This window comes from Lissotriton vulgaris, chromosome 3_1 (genome assembly GCF_964263255.1).
Source record: "Lissotriton vulgaris chromosome 3_1, aLisVul1.2, whole genome shotgun sequence".
Classification (NCBI taxonomy): domain Eukaryota; kingdom Metazoa; phylum Chordata; class Amphibia; order Caudata; family Salamandridae; genus Lissotriton; species Lissotriton vulgaris.
This window is the reverse complement of record NC_141689.1, coordinates 613,306,598-613,319,227: the sequence shown is the minus strand read 5'-3', so window position 1 is coordinate 613,319,227 and position 12,630 is coordinate 613,306,598. Positions and strand designations below refer to the sequence as shown.

The window sequence follows — 12,630 nt, the reverse complement described above, 5'->3', positions numbered from 1 at the left end:
CTAGAGATGACAACCATTTTGTCACCATCTAATCCATTCTTTCCCCGGGTGATGTTGTGGTGCAGATATGTAGATTATATTTTTCTCATCTGGCGCCACAACATTGACACCTTGAACCGATTTCTGCATTGGCTGAACAACAATTGTTCAGGCCTGACCTTTACTCTTACCGTTGACAAATCGGCACTTGCATTTTTAGACCTCACCATCTACCACTCAGAGGGAGAATTATTGACTAAACTATACAGGAAAACCACTGAATGCAACACGTTACTTAGCTACAACAGTAACCACCCAAGGGCACTCAGGGATTCCCTCCCATATTCTTAATTCTTGATGATAAGGCACAACTGCTATGCAGAAGAGGACTACTTCCGAGAGGCCACCTCATTGTCTAACAAATTGAGAGATCATGGATATCCTAAGAGGTTAGTGCGCAATGCACAGAAAAGGGCCTGGTACTGCCCGAGAGAGGTCCTCCCGAGTCCTAAACCTAAAAGACATACAGACAGAATAGTTTTGATTTACAACATTATCCCCCTTTTTCTAACTCTGTTCGGAAATCAATACTCCAACATTGGTAAATACTAAATGTGGGAACCCTTAATATCGAACGCCCACTGTTTGCCTTCCGCAAAAGTCGTAACCTAAAGGATCACCTTGTGAGAGCCGCATTCCTCAATCCTGCATCACACACCACTCTTGATGCTCATTGGGGTTTGGAACCTATGGTTGGTCACTCGAAATGTGGGTGCTGCAATGTTTGTGACTTCACAATGGAAGGAAAATCTTTCATATTTAACAATACTGTTATGAAATGTCGCACTTTTTCCAATTGCAATACATGAAATGTCATCTATTTGATCCAATGTCCATGTCCATGCGCCGGGAAACCCTTTTTGGGTAGCTGTCGCACACTATAAATTTAGAAAGTAAACTAAACTAAACTATGTCCACAAGTGAATATTGGCCAAACAACACAGAAAATCAAGACCTGGATTGGCCAGCATCGGAGTAGAGTGAGATGCAAAACTCCAAATGCACCTTTAGTGGAACATTTTTCTTTGGCCCATCACAATGAGGACGATATTAAATGGACGGTCCTGAACGTACTCAAACTCCCGCAAAGAGGAGGTGACATGGCTCTACTTCTCTAAAAAGAGGAATTCAAGATGATAATTCGTATGGACAGCATCAGAAATGGTCTCCTTAGGACTGAGAATTGGACCTCTTTACTCGAGGAGTCTATACATGAACTTTGACCCCCTTGACCATGTTTCCACATCACCGTATATGACTGCATCCACTGACAATGAAGTGTTTTTTGTCCTGTTATAAACATATTGCACACTTATAATGTACCTTGTTTACCGTGTACATGTTTATTAGGTGCTGTTATTATTGTTATTATTCTTTGCTTCTACAATAGAAACAATTCTATCACAATTTATGTTTCACTATTGAACATTACAGCTTGTTGCATTTGTTGCAATTGGTCTAGACTTCCACTAGACCAGTGGGTCCATGAGTTAGAGACCACTAAGCCATCAAATACTCAAGATCCTCTAGTAGCTAATGGCAAGTTTAACAACTGGATAATAAAATCGCTCAATACCATACTGCCCGCCAAAAAAACCACCCTAAAAAGATCCAGAGTCACTGCTCCCTGGTATTCGGTGAAGCTCCTGGAGAAAAAATGTCAGTGCAAAAGACTAGGAAGTAAATGGTGTCTGGGGTACACCGAGACGGAAAAAAACATCTACAGAGAAGCCATTAGAAATTATAAAAAAGAGATAAAGAGCACACAAACTGTGTATTATACACAACAAATCTCGGAAGCTAGCTCCAACCCCAAAGAGACCTATCAGATCGTGAAAAGCCTCACCAAACTCCCTAGACCCCCACCAACTAACGATAATCCACAAGCTAGCTGTGACGACCTAGCGGATTTGTTTTTGCATAAAATTGACCTCATTTACTTATCTTTCCCGGACAGTGATTTAAATGGCCCAGTGGATGCCCTGCCGGCTTTTCTACAGGGCGCCTTGTATAGTCGGCCACCCTCGTTAGATGAGTTTCCCCTGCTAAACCCAGAATCACTTGCTACTCTAATGACGCAAGTGAAATCAGGCTCCCCCAGTGACTTTGCCCCCCCACGCATATTGGTTACCGACACCCGGACCATTCTTCCCATCATGCTAGAAGTACTTAACGCCTCAATCGCCACTAGCACGGTCCTACCTGCGTGGAAGCAGGCTATGGTGCGGGCGCTTGTAAAGAAACCCAACATGGATATTAACAATCTCAGCAATTACCGCCCCATTTCCCTGCTCCCGTGGGCCAGTAAAATTGTAGAGAAATACATAAATGGTCTCTTAACAAACTTCCTTGAGAGTAATCAGCTGCTTTCCCCGTCGCATGGGACGGAGACCGCCTTGTTGGCAGTCATGGAGGAAACTAGAAAAATTCTGCATTGAAGGAGGATCGGTGGCAGTCATCCTCCTCGATCTAAGCGCTGCTTTTGATACCGTAAATCATAAAACCCTGTTGCAGCGTCTCTGTGATATCGGAATATCAGGTAGGGGGCTGGAGTGGCTCAAGTCTTTTCTTAGAGATAGAGCCTTCCAGGTATATGAAGGAAACAATATCTACTCCAGTTAACCCCTGGGTTGTGGAGTCCCACAGGGCTCCTCCCTGAGCCCGACGTTATTTAACGTCTACATGAGACCACTGGCTGAGATCGTCCGTCCGCATGGTATTAAGATCGTTACCTATGCGGACGATACTCAGCTGGTGGTCTCCCTGGCACAGGAAAATGACTCTTCAGCCAAGGTGGACCTGGTGGGTTGCCTGGAGAAAGTAAAAAGCTGGATGACTCTGTCTTGTCTCAAGCTTAATGGAGACAAGACAGAGCTCATGCTGCTGGGTAGTTAGGCTCCAGCATCAATCAGTTCTATTTGGCTCTCCAATCTAGGCCCGCCACCAGCACCTAAGAACGCCATCAAGAGTCTGGGTTTCTGGCTTGACAAGTCCCTGATGTTTAACTATCAGGCAACTAGGCTAGCCACCACCTGCTTCGGCCTACTCAGAATCCTTAGGAAAATTCTCCCCCTACTACCTTTCGAAGCCAAACAAATGGTGATACAGGGCTTAATCCAATCACGTTTGGATTTTGGTAATGCTCTGTATTTAGGAGCTCCTGACTTTACTGCGCCGCTCGCACGCTACTACAAAACCCTCGCAGGATGTCTGCTAAGCCCGGCCTGAAAAACTGCACTGGCTTCCTGTTAGGGACAGAATTAGTTTCAAGTCCTTATGTATTGCCCATCAGGCTTTCTGGAAACCGGTCCAGCAATTAACATCCCTCTAATCACCCTGTATCATCCCAGCAGACAACTACGATCAGCCAACGCCTTCTTGGCCGCAGTCCCCAAGGTCAGAAAAACCAGAGCATGAGGTCGTTCCTTTTCCTTCAATGTTGCTAAGTTATGGAATGCTCTCCCTTTTCATCTAAGGTCCAACCCGGAACTGACATCTTTTCGGAAACAACTAAAAACATTCCTATTTAATAAGTAAAGCCCTCCCCAGCTCTACGCCTCGTTAGACAACACCCTCAGTCTTAGCGCTTGGATGCCTCAGGGCAACTATGTGCACTCTATAAAAACCATTTTTATTTCATTCATTTCTTTTCATTTCATTTCATTTTCTAAATTTCCCATGTTCCTACTGACCATTTTCCAGTATCTTTTTTACATCTTTCTGTATTTCTCTAACGAGCCTCCTATGGGCTCAGTCTGTCTTCACTTGTCTTAATACACTGACCCAAAATGGCTGCCGTTTCCACTTACACACCAGACCGGACATAATGAGCACTCGGGGTTATGCACGCTAGTTTCCCGCCATCGCGCACTCGGAACCGCAGATTCGGCCACCGTCGCCTGTACCTCTGGTAAGCTCCCTTCTAATTCGGTGTTACTCTGTCGGTCTACACACTGGCTTTGATTTCATTGAAGTCTCTATTTGTTCGCACAGATTCTGCCAAATGAAACAACTTTATCGGCTTTACTCGGTCATTATACCAGCAACATTGTGAAACTCCATGCACGTCGGGCCCGACAGCAGCAATCTGAGGCTGCTGTGCTACTTCAAATAGCGGCACCTCGCCCTCGCTGAGCCAAGGTAATTAACGCCCCGCGCTCTCACCGAAGCACTTGTCCATTTTTACCATAACAGGTTTCTGCATCTTCCGTTTGTCCTCAGCAGGCACTCCAGTCCTATTTGGTCATTATCGCTTCAATCAGATGTGTGTTATTAGAGCTCACGCTGCTCCTAGGTTGGTACAATCCCCTTTTTCTTTTAAACACAACCTAGCAGGCACGGCTAACTCGAGTAATTGTCAATCACTCACCTCTTCAGCATTTAGCATTTTGGAAACCCTGCATGTTTGTATTTATATGATTCACTCCTTCTCAATACATCACTGTCTCCAGCTTTGGCTGCTGCACAAGCCCATTGCCTTTTTTCACACTGCTGCGGAGACCAGCAATTTAGCCACCGCCGTTTAGTGTTCCTTATTTGCTTATTGAGTGTATTTTGGAGCTTACGTGTATTTACTTTTACTGCTATCTCACTTACAAATGCATTCACAAATGGGTCACAGCAGATAATCTCAACCCCACGTAATTCACAAAATGCATGGTCCCATCGAGTATTGATGCGTTTAGCAAGCAGTTTCTACTTTCTTACTATTGATCTCTCTGCCTTTTCCTCCCCTCTCTTTCCACAGGCAGTGTCTTCAAACTCAGGCATGTAATTGAACCATCCTGATGATGATCCCATTATCCTTTTGAAAGGGATCGAAACATCCTCGACCTATGAAATAGTTCCACACGTTAAACTATTGTATAAAATGAAAGTGGATACTATCATGGATAGCTTGTCAAATTTTCTAATCAAATCAAAGCCTCCGTTGTTTTTTGCCTGAAAATCTTATTGTTTGTATGCATTTGTCTTTTGTTTTCTGTATTGGTTGCAGGACTGCGTCCCAACCTATTGTCTGTTGCTTTTGCAAAATGATGAAAATGTATTTATCTGATTAAATTCGATGTCCGGCTGGACATTGCGGAATATAGTGCCCATTTTGGTCTATATTTGATCTCTTGTTCTGCATGTATTTTTCTAAGGACCATTGTTAAAAACATAATTGACACCCAAGGTCCTTAGCTACCTGTTTGGTTCCCTTGTTCTTTCAAAATATATACAAAGTATCCTCGGCGCAAGCCCGCATGGCCGTCGTAAACACCCCCGTGCAGGACATCCTCAACACAGACCTTGCAACCCTCCGCATTCAGAACTTAAGATACATTTTTCCATGAGATTAACTGATTCCCCGTAGCCGGCGTGGACTCCATCATGGTCAGCCTGAATATGTGACTTTGCCCTAGTCTAGTGCGATCAGATAACTACAGTTGACCCTTTGTGTTTTTTGGCGCTATACTTAAATTAAATCTTTGACATTGCATGTCTCTGGTTCTAATGATGGGATTTTTGTCTTTTTGGTATCAAATAATGTATTAAAATTGTATTTTTCTGAATTGGTTTGGGATTTTTCTTGTGCTGTGTTTTTATATATTACTGTTTGTATGCTGCATAAATACATTACAGATTGCCTCTAAGTTAAGCCTGGCTGCTATTGTATCAAGCTACCAGAGGGTTAAGCAGATGTTAATTAAGTGACTTTAGTGGTTCACACGGAAGGGGATTGGGGCTCTAGTTTGAGCAGGGTTTGCCCCCCACAACCAGTAATGCAATTTCTCACATTATCTCTTTAATGGTGGCATTCCTGGTATGATTAAAATAAATATAAATGGGCTGGGGTTGTTGGGATTTGCCCTACACTATGTGGGCCAAGGGGTCCCGGCCTTTCATCAGGACTTATGCAATATAATACCCTGGATGAGCCACTTTTTTTTTTTTTTAAAAACCTTTATTGACATTTCAACCAAATACAAGTATGGGCCTACAACCCCCTGGGCTGGCCGCTAAGCAGTTAAATTAACAGAGAGCAATTTTAGTCACATGCAGCACCTCGGGGAGCAGAATCACCATGCTAGCGTACTCCTGGTCACTGAACAGCACAATTAGAAAAAACAGGATACAAAAGGTTTTCATTTTATAGTATAGGATGGAAGGATCAGGTGCCGAACAATTTCCCAGCAGCGAATAATGGCAGGCAGAATAGTAAACGTGTCAACAGTAAACAGTAATCAGTCAAATCAATGGCGCTGAAACAGGCGGTTCAGGGTGTGAAGGAATATTACGGTCAATTCGCGCCTGCTAGTCACCTGCCCTAAGACCCAGAGAACACCACGAAAATTAAGGCACAGATGAAAAAGCAGTGATTGATACCAAAGGAAACCCACTGCACTGACCCAGAAAAGGAAAAAGACAAAGAAAGATAAGAGAAGAGAAAAAAGGCCATAGAAACAAAATAAAAACGAAAAATCCCCTCCCCCAACCCCCACCCTGCACCCCTGCAGATGACTACGGCCCCCCCCCAGCAGTGTGCCTGTCGCCCGAGAACCAAACCCGAAATATAGAAGAAACGGAGAAAAAGGAGAAAGAAGGTAAACCCCACCCAACGGGGAAGTGGAGGAGGGCGATAGTCTATGCGCTCCCGGTCTCTCCCCCCCCGCCCTAACAAAGGGGGCTCCCCTAAGCCAGCACGAATAAAGTTGTCCACCATACAAAAATACTCCGGGGGGAACCACAAACCCCCCGCCCCGGAATCCGTCTGTTAATGAAGCAGTCCCGTTACCAATAGATCCATCGTAAACAATTTAACCCACAATCTCAGCCTTGGCCCCGTCTATCAAAGTTGCTGAGTCCCTCGGATAAGTAAAGCCCCATCTCTGGAAAGTCAAAAGTCACACAGAAGCAGCCGGAGCTTGGGCCAGCAAATGGGAGAGGAATAGCAGATCCCAACGCACACGGCTTGCACAAACGATGTCCCTCTCCGTCTCCGAAGCCAAGCATCGTTACATCCGCCATGTTGGGAGACCGATTGGGGAGGGGGTGCGACTCGTTCCGATACAGATTATAGTGTGGGCCAACAGTGTCCAGGATGGGGGAAGCAGTGAAATGTTCCGATAACTTTAGGACCGATGTTTCCAAGAACGTAAGAGAGTCATCAATCTCCGCACACACAATGAGTTCTATTTCTTCGGGGCAGGCGCAGCTTCCAGCACCGGGTCCAAACGCGCCACTAGGGCGCCCAACAGGAGGCAAGTCGACTGCCGGGTCTCAAAAATCAAGTCAGGGCTCGCTCCCGGTCCTATGATCCCATCTGCTGCCAACAGCAAATGATTGACCCGGGCCCTCACCGTCGCGTGAAGCGCCGCAAGTTCCGCCATTACCATCCGCAAGGAAGGGCCACATTGAGTCCGTTCCGCCAAGTTCCATACGTCCGCAGGCATAACGATCCCCACGGAGAGACGCCTTCTCCGGGGCAGGATACGCCGAAGCAGAAACAAGCCGTGAGGGACGGGCCAGCAGCACGCAGCAACGCGCGGCGGGACCCCCACCCCGGGGCACCAGCTGTGCTAGTGCCGGGCCTCCGGGCCGGGGCCCCCCGCGACGCAGCACAGCGCGCCACCCGTCACCTCACCTCAGGTACAGCACCAGGCAGCAGATGGTTGCAAAGTAGTCCAGAGAAATTTTCAAAAGTTCCAAGGACCGGACCCAGCCACCCTCCTCAGTCCGTTGTTGTTCACTTTGGACCCGGGTAGACCAGCAGTCGAGACCCCGGCTTCCAGTCTGGGTTAGGCCTCAAAACATTTTCGATGTTACTTCACCCCAGAACATCAGAAAAATTCCGTGGTCACTCCATTGGGGTGCCGACTAGTTCACCCACACGAATCCGGGGCAGGAGGTCAGGATATTCGACAGGATAAGCGAGCGTAGGACGGAGGTCAGCGGAGCCGGGAGACTATGCGGCCATCTTGGTTGGTGTCGTAGCTCCTCCCCCCGGATGAGCCACTTTTATTTAGCAGCCCTACCAAGTACCATGCATCAGGGGTTAGAAAAACGCATTTTAGTGCTGGTGTCCGCATTACCTCACTACAATTTATATAGCACCTTCATACTGTGTATATCCTGAGACATGTTACTGAATGAAAGTAGCCTGCAAGTGGTGCTGGTTACGCTCTGCCACGGCACTCAAATTAATTTTTTTATTGAATATACAGCCAATAGGAATGCAGTTATTACACCATAGCAGCCATACATTTATACAAGCCGAGCAACCAATACAGTTTACATGGTTCAGTATTAACCTCAATTCGTCCCCTCAGTCTCATTCTTGTGATCATCAATAGTATTCATTACCATGGTGACTCCACTGAGCTGTACAGAGGGGGCAATGCAGAGTTCACCCCTGTAAGTGTTCCATTTACCCCAAATCTGTTCCATGTCCTGGGACAACTCCTACCTTCGTATACAGACCTTGGAGCGATCATGCACAAGTCCATATCTTTCTCCCACTCCTCGAGGGTTTGTGTCATTTCTGCCCCCCAATGTCCAGCCACATTACGTTTTGCTATTGTCATCCCCAAAGTCACCTATATATGATCTTTCCAACTCAGATCTGTCGCCTCTCAAATGTTTAGGAGACACTATTTTGGTGTGGGTTGAAGGTCCATCCCACACACTTCCATCATTGTGCACATGACGGCCTCCCAATACAGTTTACTCCGGACATTCCCCTAGGATATGGTAAAAGCTACCCTCTTGCCCACATAGTCGCTGACATGTTAAATCAACCTCCCTGCTCATTTTAACCAATGTACCTCTGGAGAGGTAGGATCCATGAAGTATTCTGGGTTGGATCAATCAGTGCTTTGAGGACATAGCCACTTCTTTGGGAGAAGAAAGGGCTTCCTGCCAGTCTTCGTCCTCTAGTTCTCCCAAGTCCCCATGCCAATGCTCCCAGAGCCGTCGGAGGGGGTCGGGAAAGTTATTGATTAGTTTTTGATAGGTCAGGTAAATCACTCGGCAGTCCATGAGATCGGTTAGGAGCCTGTCCTCCAGTGGGGAGGCTTCAGGGAGAGTACTCCCAGGCCGTATAGCCACTATTAAGCCATGCCTAACCTGTAGATACCTGAAAGTTTAATTGGTGGTCAGATTATATTCCTGCTGTAGGTCCGCAATGGGGACAACCCCTCCCCTAGTCAACAGATCTCCCACTTTTGAGATTCCTATGAGGTCCCACTTGTCGAATCCTCGGCATTTACTTAACTGTCCCAGCCTTTCTGTATCCCAGAGTGGTGTAGCTTGGTTCACTCAATTATGCCATCCCAGCCTCATGTGTACTAAATCGCAGAGTCTTATGGTGTGTTCAGTTAGGCTCATGAGATTGCAGCCCCTGAGGTTAGTATATAGTGCCCATGTGTAGCCCCCTGGGCCTAGAAGGAGTATGTTTATTCTATAGACCAGTTCATTGTGAGCCCGGTCTACCCATTGGTTGATGACCGGCAGTTGGGGTCCCCAGTAATATGCCTGGTATTGCAATTCCACCATCATGCCACCCTCTCACCAACTTCTGCATAGCTATGCGTGGTGGTTTCCCATCCCAGACCATGGGTCGTGCCTCACTATCTATAGTTCGGAAGAAGGACTGTTGAACCACATACGGCGTGTTTTGTAAGGTGTACAGAAATTGCGAGAGGGCCATCAGTTTGAATAATGTTGCATGTCCTAATAAGGAGAGCGGCAGGGATCTCCAATGGTGGACATCACTCCGGAGTCACGTCGGGGGGGCCTGAAGGTAATGGGTGTAGAACAAGTGTGTTGTCACAAATATCCCGAGATAGCTGAAACCCTCTGCCACCATCGTCGCCTCGCACTCTATTGGTGAGATCGGGGTGGCCATGTAATCTGGAAATTGTGGATCTAGAGCAATTTATGGTGTAACCTGCCCAGTCAATTTACAACTGGCATGGGGGTCTTCCTTACTGTGTACTGTCCCTTCAGCCCACAGAAACCAGATTGCACCGGGAGAGTGATTCATTTTTTGTTTTAGAGATGGTTGCTGTGGTCTTAGGCTGGTACTTTCTTTTCCGGGGTTAAATATAAATTAAGAAAACCACACAGTAACTGAAGCGCCGCGGCTGCCAGACAGTCACCCACAATGAAAACATTGTGAGTGAGGAGATGCAGTCTGTGACTATCAGTCCACTCAGACACACCCTTGAAGTGCCACCTGCAGCTGCAGTCAGTGCTGCTCCTGCTCAGCCCGGCCAAGAAACATGCAACTCAAGACAAAGCATGCTCTGAACGGTGTAAAGGAACTGGAATTGATGGCCTGGTATTGTTAAGCATATGCTGCGAGATCAGATCATGGGAAGGGCATTCTTTTATGTTAATGTTACGAAACCTCAATGGGTGAAGGCAATCATTGCAGATGCTGTGTATAACCAGAGAGAATCAGAATGTTTTCTTTGTTGGTATGGTGGTGAATAGTGACTACTGTAATCTAGTGCTAAGAGGTCCCAACCTGGAAGTAAAAGCACTGTGAATATGCACATTGTTTTAAAATCGTATTGCACATACTGTAACTTCGGCTGCTACAAAATGTGCAGAGATCTAGGGGCATATTTACCTGAAAATGGTGCAGTGCCACAAGCAATTTCGCTGTGCTGAGCTGCGTCATTTTCAAAATGCATGATTCGCTGTATTAGCAAGAATACGGCTCATTCTTGTGTTCACCCCTGCGCTGGCGCTAACAAAGCTCCCTAGCTCCAATGGAGGCACCCTTGCACCATGGTGCAATGGTGCCTGCATTGCAGAGATGATTGTGTTTGTGCAGGAAGGGACACCTTCCTGCACAAAACAACCATTAATGGTGTTTTGTTCCTTCTATGTGTGCTGCAGAATGCAGCACACATACAAGGAGCAAAAACGCGAGAAGAAACAAAAGCATTTCTCCTCATTGCAACACATTAACACCTTCTTTTGAAAGACTTTCATTTTTGGCACTGCTCCAGATTGACTAATCCTTGTAAATCTGGAGCAGTGTCAAAATGCCATGGTTGTTGCTTGAACGACCACAGAAACACCTGTTGCACGCCCCTTTGCCACAGAAAACTGCATTTCAGAGGGCCACTTTTACAGGGCTTTGTTAAGCCACATTGCGTGGCTTAGCACAGCCTTGTAAATATGGGCTTTCATTGAGCGCCAACGAAGAATCAAAGAAAGGGATGCTCCAGTATTGTTAGGGGCTTGTAAATAAGCCCCTTTGTTTTCATTATAAGCAAGTGCTGCTAACCTCCCATTTCAGAGGCTTTCCAGCAATTTCAAGATATTTATATACCTTCTCTTTGCTCAAAAGGGTGTCATTTTTTATATTTATCCCTTTCCATGCGTCTCATTGCTTTTTTTTTTTTACTCTCAAGAAAGTGTCACTTTAAGTGTCACACTGTCAAGAAAGTGTAAGTGTCACACATTTGGCAATAGAATGTCACTCATAAGTATACCGAAACCTTAGGGATTGTCACACATAAGCAATATGAAAACTTGGCAGCGATGTGCAGCATATTGCTCATGACACATACAGGCTGGGTGAGACTTCCTCGGAACACCAATTTGTAAGGCTTCAATTTACCAAGCGAAGTTATAAAAAAAGAGCAGATTCAATATTTCAAGAGTGAAAATGCACCGATCTCGCTACATCAGAATACAATGTTTTCTGGTTCAAACTTTATTTACTGTCATCTGTAAAGGTCGTGTATGAAAAAGTCCCTGGCTGGGAGTGAGAAAAAAACCCCTCTAATTTATAAGAAAAACTCTTTCATTTATATTTTACCATGCTAGCAGCTATGTCACAGAGGACATGAAAAGCAAAGTACTGTGTTAGTATTTAGTTAGGTGCAAACAATTTCACTATTTGCCGTACGAGGCACACAGATACATAAAATTGAATGCAAGATGCGGTGCGGTGTTTATTGTGTATAGAGGCACGCAGTGCAGGCGTTCTTCCCTGTAAATTAAAGTATCCTTCATTTTAAGGAGTCTGGGGCATATGCTCAAGGACCATGTTAACATCAGAACATGGGCTTCTATGGGAATTAACAAGGGCGTATTATCAAGCCCATTATCGCCGTTTTATCTGCATTTTCCTGCCGATAAAACAGCGATAATTTTAACACCTGTCCTTGATAATATGCCCCTCTGTTTTTAAAAATGTTACACTGAAACTAATATTCTGAGCAAAGTGGAGATCAGTGGCACCAAAATGGCAACAACAAAAATGAACACAGATTGGACTACGAGCCTTAGAAGTAAAGGAAACTCGTTTTTAGGTGGATGTGCACAAGTGCAGAAGCAAAATGCTGTCACTTACAGTTTTGAAAGCTTGTGACAGAAGTAGGCTAACGCCCCCTCACATGCTTTATAATGTGGTAGGCGGAAGCAAAATGTGAGTGGAACTGACCAATAGGTTAAGACCAATGGCCAAAGCCCCACTATGTATGTCTACATGTATGTACTGTTTAAAGATTTTTTTTAAGGACCTTGGATATCGCCAAACTGAAAAAACATTTGAAAACACTCACAAACCTCCAGAATCCATTTTGT

The 12,630-nt window shown here is 45.5% G+C and overlaps 1 protein-coding gene across 1 annotated transcript in view; it reads right to left on the bottom strand.

Annotated features, from left to right (window-relative positions):
* The window catches only part of ADGRV1 (adhesion G protein-coupled receptor V1), a 1,865,288-nt gene that overhangs the window by 917,361 nt on the left and 935,297 nt on the right, over window positions 1-12,630 (bottom strand). The window lies entirely within an intron of this gene.